Below are 12,153 nucleotides of genomic sequence, written 5' to 3'. Positions count from 1 at the left end.
AGACGACCAGGCATAGGCAAACTCGGCCCTCCAGATGTTTTGGGAATACAACTCCCATGATTCCTAGCTAACAGGACCAGTGCTCAGGGGTGATGGGAATTGTAGTCCCAAAACATCTGGAGGGCCGAGTTTGCCTATGCCTGCAGAAGACCATTCAACTTCCAAAACATTTGACAAGTGAGGCACATAGGGCTGTCAGATATTTCAATGGGGGAAATGGAAAAACACATTTCGGTAGCCGTTTGACTTCCGATGTGCATTCAAAAACAGAAGCAGTTACTTCCGGGTTTTCGGCGTTGGGGTTCCATAAAGTTCAGCTTATGAGATGCTTGAAAACTGAGGTCCCACTGTACACAACAATACATTTTCCCTGCCAAATGAAAAGATTTGGCAGAGAAAATGTATTTTGCCAAAAGATACCCCAAAAGCCCATGGGATTCGAACTCGGGTCTCCCCCAGTTATAAGTCCAATACTCTAGCATTAATTAATGGTGTGCAGTCAGTTTGTTGCCCGTGCTTCTCTGCTAATTAGTTTCCCATGTAACCCTCCCTCCCACTCCCCTTTGTTCTCTTCTTTCATTTGATGAGGAGGACCGATAATGCCTCACATCCACATGGAAAGCTACAGAAAGGTTTCTTTTCCCCTCACAACACACAGAGTGTAATTAGACCTGAGCACCTGCTTGTTCCACCAGTGGCTTCATTCATCTGGATGCCCTTCAAAGAGCCATGATGGGAGGGAAATTTGATCTACTCCCTTTCCACTTATTCGTTTCCTCCCCTTTCCATCCAACATGCTGAACCACAAAGACCCAACCACAGGGTAAGTTGACCCTGCAAAATTCGCTCTGGCTAATCTGCCAGAAAAGAATCTTGGGGGTAAATCCTGTATCCTTTCTGCAACAAACAGATCTTTGTACTTTCCTGCTCTTCTCTTTCCCAAACACTTACCTTCAGCAATTGAGTGGGAAATAGAATAGTCTTCATATCAGCATTGTTATAGAAGACAGACAGACAGACAGACAGACAGACTGCTCTTGTGCATCCGCATGGCCACTGTGAGAACAGGATGCTGGACTAGATGGGTCATTGACCTGATCCATGGATGGTGGCAGTAAATGCATCTGAATTCCACTTGCTGGAAACCACAGGAGGGAAGAAGGTGCTTGTGCTCAGGTCCTGCTTGCAGGTTCCCCACTGAGGCAACTGCTCTGCCACTGTGAGAACAGGAGGCTGTTTATTTTATTTTTATTCATTTTCTTAGTAGTGTTTATAGAAGCTGGTTGATTTTCTGATCATTTGCAATTGTTTTACTTATGATTTGCTAATTATTCTATACGATTTATGTTGCACTTGTAATGTTCCATTATGTTATTGTCATTTATTGTTTGTAAGCCACTTTGTGACTTGTGTGAGTGAAAAGCGGCAGAGAAATAGAATGAATGAATGAATGAATGAATGAATGAATGAATGGCTAGATAGGTGCCCTTTGGCCTGACCCAGCAGGCTTTTCCTAGTTTCTTAATATTACATTGATCCTTGCCGATATTCCAGGGAGTGTCCAGAGATCTGTCTTCCCCAACTAGCCAGGGCATTTTCAAAAATCCTGGCAAGGCTGCAGGATTGAAGCATGACTGGATGGTGGTTGCTTGGTTGGTTTATGATGCTTGGTCTGATGAAGGTCAATGATGCAGTGACCTTACTGAAGCTAAGCATTCTGGAAGTGTTCAGTCCCCTTCTGTATGCATTTCTTATTCCAGAAGAGGCAGGAAAGGCAGTATCTAATGTCATCAATATTATGTTAATTAGCAATGTCCCTGATGCACAGGTTCTCATGTGCATGCCCTGGTGCGGGTATGTAAAATAAGAGCATCAGTGAAGCACTAAAATCCTCAAAGTTGCAAGGAGAACTCAATCTCGTCCCAGGGATATGGATGCTACAAGACTCCATGTGTTTGGAACTGCACCTTCCATCAGTCCCCCAGCCAATACTCTGTGGTGTTGGGATCTGTAGTACTTGCTACCTGGTCCTTTCAACTGGAGATGTCAGGAATTGAACACAGGACCTCTTCACACAAAGCATGTGCTGTGCCCTCCCCTTAGCAATGGTTCCCGATTTTTTTCAGGCCGCTGCCACCTTGGTTCTGTAAACTCATCCCCAGTGCCCCCTACTATTTAAAAGGCGTTATTCAGAATTGTGATTTGTATGCTCCACGAAGGAAGATAACAACACAATGAAATTCAGAACAGTAAAAGTCAGTTGCACGTTTATACAAACCATTGAGTGGAATTAAAACTATTCAGTGGAATTAATTCAACAGAGCTGATGGACTTGATCCAGTGATACCAGCTTTTCAAAGCCTGAGAGTCATTTACACCTACGGCAACCCCTGCCACCTTCTTGCCTCTTAGGAAATACCTCCTTGCCTACCCCACTAGGGCAATACTGCCCACTCTGGGAATCACTGTTCTAAAGCTAGAAGATGAGGGCATTCTGAGCAGGCTTTTTGGAAGAGAATAGGCAAGCTCATGTGGAAGTTGAGGGGATGGTGAATGGAATGGAGTCTCCTGAAAAGTAGCACTCGTGCTGGAATGTTTTGCTGCAGGTCACTTGACAGAACCCAGTTTTTCCAGTTGAAGCAAACCCTTTCTAAAATTCAGAGGCCAGTTGGCAACTCAGAAGGGGAGGGGAGGAGAGGGAAGGGAAGCGGGCGGTCAAAAGTCTGATATAAAATCCTTAATAGAGGCCAAGATTTGAACCGATTCTTTAGAAATGGTATGCATCTACTGGAAGCTCTTGTGAAGGAAGTGAAATCCCAGATGGAACTGAACTTTCCTGGGTTAACTGCAGCATTATTTTATTTTATTTATTTAAAAAAAATGGAAAGGGCTTTCCAATTTACTTCCCATGACTAGTTTGGGTTAATTGTCAAACTATCAGATAACTGAAAGACGCATTTCCATTAAACTGTCTCCTATTCCTCCCTGCCTGCCTGCCTGCCCACCCCCCACCCCCGGTTGTTCCTCTGTAATATATCTAAGCAAACATTTGTTCCACTGATCATTTCTGGGCAAAAGACATGAATCACTAGACTGAAGTAAAAAAAAAACCCACAGAGGCAGCTGTTGATCATTAGAAACAGTCAACTTGTTCAAGAAGCCTGCCATCGGAAGGTTTATTCAGGAAACAGCTTTGGCTTGTAATGCTTTGCAGTGTAATGAAAGTAAAGTGATAGAAATTAGAGCATTCCTCCTTTAAAGCACATTCGTTGGTGAGAATCTCTCTCTCGCTATGCCATTTAACTTAACCTTGTTTTATTACAGGCAAGGCATGAAATATTTATTTCTGCCAGCATCCAGGAACAAATAATATTCCCAGGTTTGATACTGAGGAGATCTGGCTACATGGACACCAGCCATCAGAGATGCCTGGGGACTGCAGTTTGCTAAGAGTTTTGGGAACCTCAGCTCTGTGAGGGGTAATACAGTTCTCAGGATTCTTTGGGGGGGAGTAAACTTTTGGACTCCCCAGATAGACTACAACTCCCATCATCCCTGGCCATTGTACATGCTGCCAGGGCCTGTAGTCCAGCAACATCTGGAAGTTATCAGGCTCCCTATCCTTGCTAAACATGGAACATATATGGAAATATTAACTGAAGTAAATATGAAGGATGAGATGGTAAGGAACAAAGAAGCAGACAAAGGATATGAAAACCTTAAGTCAAATAAGAGAACCATCCTGTTCCAATTGACCGGCAGCATCACTGTGGATCTCACAATAGGAAATGCCCAAAATATGTGGAAAATGAGAAGTTCTAATGAAAGAGACAGTTATTAATATTGTGTGATATTGATGTAGGTAAAAGATAATGATTCTCCTCAGCACACATTTAAGTGCTAATATTTAAGTGCTAATATTTGAAAACCTGCTGCCAAGAATTCAAGCAAATTTCTCAGCGTCAATGTTGATGGGCAATAAAAAGCAGCATTTACATTATATTTAAAGCATAAATGCTATTTTAAAACTATTTATTAACAATTGCTACAATTCATACACTCCCCACCCCCCATTCCCTCCCCACCTCCACCTCATTGCTGCTTCTTTATAATTTTATTTGTTCATCTTCCACATCAAAGGCCTGGTAGTCTATAGAAAGCAAATTAGGAATGCATTATTTTCAGCGAAAAAAGTCTCAGTGAGACTCATAATTTTATTTTATTTTTCCTGGCCCGTGGAATAACATAAATCAAAAGGAGGAATGGTCCACCTTCTGTTTTGACTACTTTGACCCTCTTCAACCCCTGCCAATTTTTATCTCATTTTTGTTTAACTTTGTACATCAGAGTTTAATTTTAAAGCTGGTCCAGAAGACAGTGATGTATAGGTTACATCAAGTATAGCTTAAATTACCCTCTCCCCAGTGATTTGAAGATGGGCGGGGGGAGAGGAGGAGGTCCCCATTCCTGCAGCAGGGTAGCAACGCAAAGGAGAAATGGACAAAACCTGTCCCCTCAAACAAGCCACCCCAAGCTAGAGGAATATTTCTGCCACACCATCATTTATATATGTGTGTCTCAAAGTATTTTTTAACACAGATATGTGAAAGCAGAAATATGGTTTGCAATGAAATGATAAATATAGGGAAAGCTGCCCCATAGACTCACATCTGGGGGGGCTTTGATTCCAGCAAAACTGTCAATTCAGTTTGCCCCAATGATGACTTGCGTTTCATGGGTGGTGCTTGCTATTCTGAAGATGGAATATATGCTTAGCAGACTAAAGAGTTGGTTGGGTTTTTAAAAAATGTTCTTGTCGTACCACTGGATAAATAACATCTTAAAAACTGATAGGGTCGAATCCCAATTGCTTAACTCCCATTATGCAATACTCATCCCAGGGTATGCACAATCTGAAGTCCTGTGGGGCCACCACCTCGGTCAAGCAAAGCAGATCTGATTCTGTCCAATGTCTGGATAGATGATGACCACATGTTCTCAGCCTGGACTCCATGATGGAGGAAAGGCAGGATGTGAATGCAAAATAAAGAAATCAGTAAATAAATATGCTAACTCCTTTTGAAGGAACAGAGGACAGAATTCATAGCCATGGTGATGGCATCTAGCCTGTTTAACAATTGTTGTTGTTGCTCCTACATTTATTTATATCCCACCTTTTCCCCAGATCAGGACTCAAAGTGGCTTGCAGAAATTAAAACGACACAGATAAAATCCAAAAGAAATGAAAACAATAAAATACAAAAAGTATATCATGCACATCTAAGATGAACAATCTCAACCATACGTTGATTGAAACCCAGCCAGTTAAATGCATAAGTTTTCCACATTTCTTGTTTCCACCTTGCATGTTGGCTTCAAAAGGATAGGGTGGTTCCAAGAGCCAGTGTGGTGTAGTGGTTAAGACTCATAATCTGGTGAACTGGGTTCGTGTCTCCACTCCTCCACATGCAGCTGCTGGGTGACCTTGGGCTAGTCACACTTCTCTGAAGTCTCTCAGCCCCACTCACCTCACAGAGTGTTTGTTGTGGGGGAGGAAGGGAAAGGAGAATGTTAGCCGCTTTGAGACTCCTTCAGGTAGTGATAAAGCGGGATATCAAATCCAAACTCTTCTTCTTCCAAGGGGAAAGTTTGAGTACACATGCTTTCATGTAGATGCAAAGACCTTGGAACTAAACCCCTGCACAAAATGTGACTGTTCTGTTATAATAGCAAAAAAACTCACCACCACACCGTGATCCCCAGAATCTGCAGCCCCAGGAAGTCAGCTCACGTTGCTTAACAGTAGGACCGGCCCCAGCCAGGCTTCAAAAGAAAGTTACCAGCACCTTGCTTTATATGTGTTCTGCCTAGCACAGGGCAATATGCCCAACTGAAGCCAGAACCTGGGCCTGAGGATCATGGAGAAATGAAGGCAGAGTGCAGAGGAAGCAGAAGAAAAGTGTGTGCTGCCAGGGATTCTTTAGCTGTGATTCCTGCATTGCAGGGGGTTGGACTACATGACTTTTGGATCCCTTCTATATCTATAATCCTATGATACAAAATAAGAAAGAGGAAGATGTGAAAGATGGAACTACAGTGGTACCTCAGGTTAAGTACTTAATTCATTCTGGAGGTCCGTTCTTAACCTGAAACTGTTCTTAACCTGAAGTACCACTTTAGCTAATGGGGCCTCCTGCTGCCGCCATGCCGCCGGAGCACGATTTCTGTTCTCATCCTGAAGCAAAGTTCTTAACCCGAGGTACTATTTCTGGGTTAGTGGAGTCTGTAACCTGAAGCGTATGTAACCCAAGGTACCACTGTATAAAGAAAATTACCGTATTTTTTGCACCATAACACTCACTTTTTTCCTCCTAAAATGTAAGGGGAAATGTCTGTGCGTGTTATGGAGGGAATGCCTACGGGTGGCATGCCTACGGATTTTCCTCCTCTAAAAACTATGTGCGTGTTATGGTCGGGTGCGTGTTATAGAGCGAAAAATACGGGTAGTTGTATACTTGGTGAGGATTCAGAATGGGTTCCCTGTTAAAGGTGGTTTATATTATTAGTTTTCTTTTTTCCTTTTAATAGTTTGTGCCTTTGTGTTTTTTAAAAAACTCTTGTTGTGAGCCTTCAACTGAAGCAGGACCAGGACTTGCCCTGCCATTAGGCAGAGGGAGGAGGCTGCCTCGGGCAGCAGACAATGGGAGGCAGGGAATGGGAGGGAGGTGGTGGAGGAGAGAACTGCAGGTGCCGTACATGCTGCCCTCGGGTGTGCTGGAGGATGCCATCCCATTGCCAGTGCTTAAAAAAGATTCATCTGCCCATAGAAAAAGTATGATTCTGCTGCTCATTTGGTCACCTTCCATCTGTCGCCTCAGTGAGCAAAATGTCATGGACCAGCTCTGGGCAGGAAAGTGGTAAATATAAAAATACAGTTCCTCAGGTTACAGATGCTTCAGGTTACAGACGCTTCAGGTTACAGACTCCGCTAACCCAGAAATAGTACCTCGGGTTAAGAACTTTGCTTCAGGATGAGAACAGAAATCACGCGGTGGCAGCGGGAGGCCCCATTAGCTAAAGTGGTACCTCAGGTTAAGAACAGTTTCAGGTTAAGAACGGACCTCCAGAATGAATTAAGTTCTTAACCTGAGGTACCACTGTAAAGAGAAAGAGAGAGAGAGAGAGAGAGAACCATGCTGCTGTTGTTGCAGCCCACAAGCTAAGAGGCAGTGGTGTGCACCAACTTGGATGGCTTTAAAATAAGGATTAGACCAATTCATGGAGGAGAAAGAAGGCGATCAGTGACTACCAGCCACAGTGGTTAAGCTCTGCCTCTACAGTTGGACGCAGCAATGCTTCTGAATACGAGTTGCTGAAACCACAGGAGGGGAGAGGCCTCTTGTGCTCGGGTCCCTTCTTATAGTTTTCCCACAGGACTCTGGTTGCCCACTGTGAGAACAAGATGCTGGGCTAGATGGGCCATTGGCCTGATCTGGCAGGACTCTTCTTATGTCCTTATGTTCGCCTTAGGTCAAAAGAACTGCTCTCCTATTGTCTACAACTCAAAGTTTAGCACAGGGCCATTAAAAGGAGGAAACAGAAAATGATGGAGGGAGACATAGCAGAGTGCGGGTAAGCTTAAGGAATCCTCCCAGGGACCATTCACTGCTTATGAGCCCTCTGCTTATGAGCTAGCACAGAAAACCCCAGTCTGATCTGCAGCTCTGAAAATCCCTCTTTTCCAATTATACGCCGCAGGGCTATGCATGCATTTTGATGGAGTCAGCCAAAAACCACAAGGAGAGCCCTGCAGCAGCAGACCACAAAATGGGATTGGCACTTGTGTCTCCTAGGAGTTGAAGTTTCAGAGCTCCTTTATCACGTGACCTGCTGACCTGAAGATAGCAAAACTGACCCCGTCTGCATGGAGGAGTCTATTGCTAAGATTCCCCAGGGAGCACCCACCAGCTGCAAACTGATCCAGCGATTAACCCTTGTGTGCTGCGGATGTAACGCGGGAGTCACAGCAATAAAGCTTTCTCTGCATAACAGATCCTGCGTTTGTAAATTGTTGCTCTTATCAGCTACACTCGAGGATGTGATTCCTTTCTTGTGGGTGAAACCAAACTGCCAAGCTGCTCTTAGGAGCGGAGTCTAAATCTACAAAGGAAGGGATATTTATTCGCTGGTTTCTGAGGGATGATGGAAAGGGAAATCTCTTTAAAGGCAACTTACTTTTCAATTGCCGTCTTCACTGTATACTACACACCCGACAGAACTGGCAACATGGTTACAAGAAGGGAAGCAAATAATTTGCGAAGTTGCCACAAAATGTTCCCTGTAAGAAAAATCTGAGGCTAATTTAGGATGTCTTACTTGGGCAAAAAAACAATAATAGCAACAAACAACAATCAGCTGTGGAAGTTGAATAGCACATTAAAAGTTTATTGACATTTGTTTGTATTCCCATACATTGAGATCTTCTGCCTTTAATTGCCGCAGAAGTCAATCAGATTCACATTTGGACATCTTTGGGGGCAGTGAATGAGCAATAAGGGTTTTCATTGACTATTTTTTTTATTAAAAAATTAAAATATGATGGTAGAATTCTGGTTGTGTGTTTCTAAGGCTCGGTTAACACCTTGGAATTGTGGTTTTGTAGCCACTTAAAAGCAGGAGTGTGCTGCTGTAATCTGAGGCCCCATCTGCATCATCGATTTAAACCACTATGAGAACACTTTAAAGCTGAGGTTTTCAACCTTTTTGAGTCCATGGCTCCCCTAACCAACTACATTCTTTCTGAGGCACCCCTGTGGGGCTTATGAGCCCAGTTATGTCGCCCCTTGCCTGCAGAGCTGGCAGCCTCTCACCCCTTTTTGAACACAGCATCCCTGACCATCATTCAAGGCACCCCAGGGTGCCACGGCACACTGGTTGAAAACCACTGATTTAAACAGTTATGGCTTCCCTCAGAGAATGCTGGGAAAGGTAGTTTATTAAGGGTAGTTTGTTCAGGGTGCTGAGAGTTGTTAGAAAACCCGTATTCCCCTCACAGAGCAACAGTTCCCAGAACAGATTAACTATCTAGCCCTCTTCCCAGGAGGCTCTGTGAGGAGAAGACAGGCCTCCTATAACAACTGTCAGCACCCTGAACAAACTACAGCTCCCAGAATATTTTGGGTGGGGAGCCATGCCTGTTTAAAGAGGGCTCATTGTGCTTTAACCAATGTCCCCACTGTGGAAGGATGTGTGGATCCAGAATTGGCCTCTACAGTCACTTACTGACTCATTGTTAAAACCATGTTTATGGAAGACAATCTTACTCGCCAAAGAAGAATTAGAAGAAGACATGTATAGTGCAGATGGAGCCTAAGATTCCAAGCAGTGCTGCCATTTTTTTCACCTTCTGCTTCCATTCTAAAGGCAGCAGGGATCTGAGGAGAATCCCAACAGTGAGGAGAAGAAGAGGAGAAAGGTTTTGAGATGGTGCAAGGAAGAAGGAAGGCCTTCTGTGGGGATGGCCCCAAACCAATAGGACTGCAGACTGATTTCCCTTCCGAATATGGATTTTCCCAGGCCAGCAGTTTTTGAAGACTGCCTCATCTTCGCTCTCAGCTCCTGGATGCCCTCTCTCCTCTCTCTAACAGATTTCCAGGACACGTCTCACCTTGCCCTGAGGGGAGAACACAGCAACGATTCAGTGAAATTATCTCAAATGAGGGGATATTTTCCCCCTCGTTCTCTCTCCTGTGGGCTTTCTGTGGAAAAAGAGCATTTAGCTTGTTAACGACCATTAATATGTACCATCATATATTAGGGGGAGTTAATACGCAAAGGAGAAGACTCAACCTTTCAGTTCATTAAATAAAACAAATTTTCAAAACCGTCTATTTACGATAGTTGGGGAACTGTGAGGAAGAGCTGAAGGCGGCAGCGCCTGCTTCGCCAATTTGAAGACAAGATGGGAAATCCTTGGAGGAGAAACATTTGCATGTTTGGAAGATGCACATTTTGGACACAGATACACCCAGGATGCCACTGATCCTTTCAAGGAACCACTTTCAAAATATATTTTCCTTTTATAAGATATCCCCCTTTTAAAATCCCACCAGGGACCTTCTTATAAATGAGGAACTACATCTCCTGGGATTGGACCAAGCTGGAAAAGTATGTTATTTAAAAAAAAAATACTTAGCAGAATGCAGAGCAATATAATTAGCCCATTTCTTTTATTTTTTTTGTTATCTTTTAAAAATGTATAGCCAAATTTTAATTAAGCATATTCTCTGGATGTTTGAACTGTGCAAGAATAAGGAAAGATAGTCTTGCTGTATTTCCAAGGGATTAATTGTATCAATTTAAGTCTCCTTTTCTGATCTCTCTTATTGCAGCTGCTTGTCTTCCAGAAGTATCCACGACACCTTGTGTGAGATGCAGAGTGGGGTGTGTGTGTGTGTGTGTGTGTGTGCACATCTGTATCTGGGATCAAAATCCACAGCTTCGAGGTGCATTCTTATCATTACAGGAAAGAATTTACACAGGCAATTGCAAAATTCTGTTTGATGCTAATCTTTGTGCATGGAAATCAGTATAGGCCTTCCATCCCAAAAGCCCCTGATCTATTACGTTATTAGCATCATTGTGGTTCCTATTTGTTAAGCTTTCATTTGGAATGCATAAGGAAATGAATGTATATCTATATATATCCTACTTGCAAAGTAACATCTCCTTGCTACTTCAATTCAATATCTCTGCAACAACGGGGCAGGTGCAAATAGTAAACATGATTCCAAGACAGCGCTCATTGACCTGCCCAGTTCCCGAACTTTACAAAAAGAAAACATTTTGCTTAGGTCACCATTTTAAAAAGCCATCTAATAAAGGGCTTGTATAGCATGTCAACCCAGAAAGCATTTAAAACAAAAAACCCAGTCCAGTTTTTCTTGACCTAGTTCTCACTAAGGCAATAAGCCTGTGTCTGGGTTGCACCATTCGAGACTGCAGGCAGGGACAGACATGTTGCTAGCTCCTAAGATTTTCCCCAAATAGAGAAAAAATGGTGGAAGAGAGAAGACTACACTATAACCCTTCTTCCTGAGATCCAGTTTTCTAAGTGCATGGATATTATTATTATTATTATTATTACCAGCCACCTTTTTCCCTAACAAGGACTCAAGGCAGCTTACAGCTAAAATAGAAACAGCTAAAAACAAAGGGCACATGGGGGAAGCAATAATTTTAAAACTAATAATAATAATACGCACAAGGTGCAGGAACTCACCATGAATGCCTCCCTTGTTCTCTTATAATGCCAATGGCACCCACCTGAGAGGCGCTGGAACTGAGTTCTGGTGAGTTCTGGCTGGGGGAAAATGCCCTGCACACAGATATGATCTATTAAAACATGCAGATCATTACAGTAAAAACATTGCAGCGCCAGCCCTTTCCTTAGAAACAGTCAGTTTCCAAAACTTGTTCCTATTGGAACAAAACAGTCTTTTATTGGGAAGATGGTGATGATCAATCTTACGTATCAAATTTATGGGAAATCTTTAAATAATGTGATTTTTTTTTAGGGAACAAGAAAGTCTCCACCTACTAGTGGATGGAGAACAAGGGCTGGGAGGAGCCTTGTTCTTTCTAAGAAGGGAATTCCAAAGCCTGGGAGCAGCCACTGAGAAGGCTCTCTCCTGCATCCCTACCAAGTGTGCCTGTGAGGGTAACAGGATCAAGAAAAGGGCTTCCCCCCTAAGCTCTCAGAGCCTGGGCAGCTTCATGTGGGGGAATACAGTTCTTCAGTTGCTGGGTCTTTCCGTTTTTTAATGGAGGTGCATCCAATCCTGTCAGCCCCCACTTGCCACCTGGAGCATCACCACCAACATTTTTGCAGACAAACACAGAGGTGTGTTTGTAACCTACCTCTCGTAGCTAAAGAGGAGTGCTTGATCTCTCCTACACTCACACACTGGACCCTTGTTTCTTGCAAGGTTCTCTGCCAGCCCTCCCTGGAGAAGCTTCTGGGCATTGAACCTGGGGCCTTCTGCCTACAAAGCAGGTGTCCAGCCACTGAGCTACAGTCCTCTCCTATCTTACCACTTTACCCGGAGCTTTAAGGAGTGACATATTGCATGAGTGGCCCAGAACCCAGTGACT

This window comes from Podarcis raffonei, chromosome 8 (genome assembly GCF_027172205.1).
Source record: "Podarcis raffonei isolate rPodRaf1 chromosome 8, rPodRaf1.pri, whole genome shotgun sequence".
NCBI classification, from domain to species: domain Eukaryota; kingdom Metazoa; phylum Chordata; class Lepidosauria; order Squamata; family Lacertidae; genus Podarcis; species Podarcis raffonei.
The sequence above is the reverse complement of the archived record's forward strand: the minus strand, read 5'-3'. Positions refer to the sequence as shown.